Source organism: Rhizophagus irregularis, chromosome 12, assembly GCF_026210795.1.
Source record: "Rhizophagus irregularis chromosome 12, complete sequence".
In the NCBI taxonomy this organism is placed as follows: Eukaryota; Fungi; Glomeromycota; class Glomeromycetes; order Glomerales; family Glomeraceae; genus Rhizophagus; species Rhizophagus irregularis.
The window spans coordinates 2,896,681-2,900,644 of record NC_089440.1 but is presented as its reverse complement, the minus strand read 5'-3'; positions in this window follow the sequence as shown (position 1 = coordinate 2,900,644).

Sequence of the window (3,964 nt, the reverse complement as noted above, 5' to 3'; positions counted from 1 at the left end):
AGCAGAGGGTCTAAATAAATAACCCATAAAAGCGGAGAGATAACTTCACCTTAGTCTATTCCAATTCTAACTCTATATGGTGAAGTAGGGCCATGTGCAGTAATGACACGGTTAGAACGTGACATAAATAAAGAGAGTAAAAATTGAATTGTATTTTGAGGCAAACGTAAACGTTGAAGAGCAAAATGCAACATAGATAAATCTACAGAATCAAATGCTTTTGAAATGTCTTGAGAGAGAATCCATAAGGGTTGTTTAGTGACTACCGAATCATGGATAATAGATTCCAAAGTAATAATAGGATCACAGCAGGAACCTCCAGGTAAACCTGCAAAGTTACCGCCTTGGAGAACATAGTGGGAGGCAAGCAAAGGAGCGAGACGATTGTAAAAAAGTTTAACCAAAGCCTTACGAATCACCTCCAATAAAGTGATAGGACGTATATTTTTAAGTTGGCATTTCCATTCATGCGGTTTAGGAATAGGAAAAACAGTAGCTTGTCTTCATAAATCGGGGATATTTGCTTCTGATAAACAGGCACAAATTAAGTTGAAAAGCAAAGTAGAAGCAGAAGGACCTAGGTGTTTTAACATCTCATACGAGATCATAGAAGGACCTGGGGCTTTATCATTAGGCATGGAGGAAATTGTTGAAGACCATTCATCAAGGGTAGAAGGATCCATTAATGAATCAAAAATAGCTGGAGAAACATCTGCAAGTGGTGCATAAGTATTAGACCATCGATCAGGCAAATCCTGTATGGAAAAAGGAGGAGTAGAAGTAATTGGAACAAAGTTTTGAAAATGTTCAATAACTTTTTGATCAATAGCATCTGGAGAAGTTAATAAAGTAGGGTGTGTTGGATGATCAATGAAGACACGATCAAAAATGATTCGTCATCTGGTTCGTGACAAAGCAGATTCAATAAAAGTGGAAATATCATTGGTGAAATTATCATTCCGAGCATCAATTTTTGCCTGAATAGAGGAAGCTTGGAATTCTTTTACTTTAAGCAAAAGTAAGCTTCGCAAAAGTAAAGTCATATTTTCTAACATACGAAGCAAATTAGCAAAATCATCAAATCTTTCATCTCGAAGAAGAGGAGGAAAAATAATAGGTGTAACAAAGGTTTGTTTATAAAGGGATAATATATTATTAAGACGTATATAATATGAAGACCACTTGGTTTCATAATGCGTAGAGTATGAGATAGGGGTCTTATGAAGGGAACGGATAGTTTTAACCACTTTAGACAAAAATCTATAAGACTGGCATAAACTTTCCAAGTCTTTAGGCTTCTTTGGAACATAGGTATTGCCCACAGTAACTGAAGGTAAGGTGGAATTAGCAGCTTTGATAATCCTAGAATGGAGATATTCACACTTCTGATTGAGAGGCCAAGCGTCAAAAATAAGTGGATCAATTGGACATAATTTATCCAAATTATCAGCAAAAACAGTCCACTGTTTAGTAGAAATGGAATCATATTTGAAAACACGTTGAGTATTATGACCAAGTTGACGAACACGTGCAGATTTAATAGCATCTGATAATAATGAGACGTCAAAATAAGTAATAATAGGATTGTGGTCAGAAATGTGTAAATCATGAGCATCAAAAATAGATGCTGTTAACATATATTGGCGAAGGAGTGGACAAGACCAAATAAAATCAATGCGGGTAATAGTATCCAAATGGTGATAAGTACCTAAGGTACCGGATAGGTTAAGGGGTGCAGTCCTCGTAATTATGAGAAAGCAAATAGTGAAATAATTTGTGAATTCGTTTAGCAGCAACCTGAGGTTGATGCAAAAAAATAGGGTAATATTTCTTCAGATTCATATTAAAATCACCGCAAATAGCATGGTAAAAATTTTGAGAAGAAGTTTGGGAAATTAGAGAAATTAATTGATCAATGACTTCGTAACGAAGAACAAGATCATTTGTAGGGGGAATATAGATGACAAATATACGCAATTTAACATTGCCTTTAAAAAATAAGTCTACAAAAAGGATTCAGGAGGAATGGGATTGATAAAATTGAACATGAGTGGCTAAAGAGTTATGTATGAATAAAGAAACACCACCAGAAGAACGGCCGTGTTTGGTGGAATCCAAATCAGAATGAAAAGAAGTATAATCACAAACTCGTTTAGACAAAAATTTCATTTGTTTAGGCGATAGATGAGTATCAACAATACTGCCAAAGGAAATGTGATTTTGTAAAAAGAAAGAAGAAATTTAGTCCATTTTAAAGGAATCTTGACCAGGAGTTTTAAGACCATTAACATTAAAAGAAGAAATGTTAAAAGAATTGGGATGGGGGAAGTAGAGGAAGAGGAAGAAAATAATGTATCAGATATAGGATCATTAAAATATCACTAAAATCAACGGGGTTGGGGGATTTCGCACAAAGGTATCATAATCTATATTATTGTCCATCATTATTACACTATGATAAGAACTACGGGGTGAGAGGAGGAGGATAACAAAATAATCAGACGAAGTCTTATTGACTAAGTCCGAGGAAGAGCCACCAGAAATGGAGCTAATAAATCTTTCAATAGAGCTGGATAAGTGATCGAATTTGTTATCTAAAGATCGTTAAAAGGAATAAATTTCAGCACGTTCTTTATTAATAGTCGCTTCATCAGCAGTTTTGGGGATGGGGGAAGAAGAAATGGTGAAATGGAAAACAGGAACCGTTGGGGGAGGGAGAACTGGGCCAGAAATAGGCCTGTTCGAAGTGGGCGGGTTGGATTGTGTTAGATAAAGGGGTGCATTGGTGGTTGTCAACAAGCATATGTGAAGAATCATTGGGATCAGGTGAGAGAACATCGTCATGCATATGTCCAAAAACACGAAGTTCCAGCCGAAACATTCTCTGATTAGCTAATTCAAGAGCATAAATTCTAGCACGTATACTAGCTATATCTTCTTGAAGGCTTTTGAGCACCGAAAGGATCTCTTGAATTTGGGAACAATTAGGATCCACCAAGGGAGGTTTATGACCAGATGAGTTGGAAGTAGAGGTACTATTGCGTTGGAAAGTGGAAAAGGAAACTGAACGGTCTTTGCCTTTACGCTCATTAGATCGAGATCGTTGTGCAGACTGGGTAGAATTATTGGAGTTAGGAGAATTGGGCAAAGAAATATTATTGGTATTATTATTGTGCCGACCAGTAATACTGGCTGAACGATTACGTTATCGAGAATTAGAACGTTCTTTGGATTGAGAACGGGAACGATGTCTATTGCGATTAAGGTTGCTTGTCTAAACCTCTTCAAAATCCTACGATTAGTTTCGTCAAAATTTTACTATAGATTTATTATAGTTTCGGCAGAGTTTCGGCAGTTTCGGCATTTATAATAAGTTTTGGCAGTTTCGCCTTTCTCCAAAGTTTCGCCAGTTTTTTAATATAACTTTAATATAGTTTCGGCAGAATTTCGCTTTTCGGCGAAACGCCATCTTGCCTAAACCCCTAGGTTTTGGCAAGCAACCTTAATTGCGATTAGCAGAAGAGTTATAATTATTCGATTGTCTGATATTAAAACGTTCTTTTAAGTGTGCAACAGGGTTACGAGCAGTGTTGTCACGGGACAATGTCCAGGACATATTACACAAAAAAGAAATGATAACCCCTCGAAATTTTTCTATGATAACTTTGTTCGATACTTAGCAAAAATGTTTAGCATCCAATTATGCATAAATATATATAATTTTTGTAGAGTTTTTAAGTTACAGAAGAGTACGGACAGAGTGCGGATATGTCTGGGATAACTAAAAAAAGCTTCAGACATCAAAAATGTACAATACTGGTTACGAGTACGTGAGCGACCTCGAGAGTTATTCAAAGGGCATGCAGTAGGGGCGCAGCCAAGTTTGCCGCATCTATGGCAAAGCTTGTATGTATTCTCTAGGAGTTCCCATCGGAGCCTATAGCCTTGCAGGGCGATTGATTGT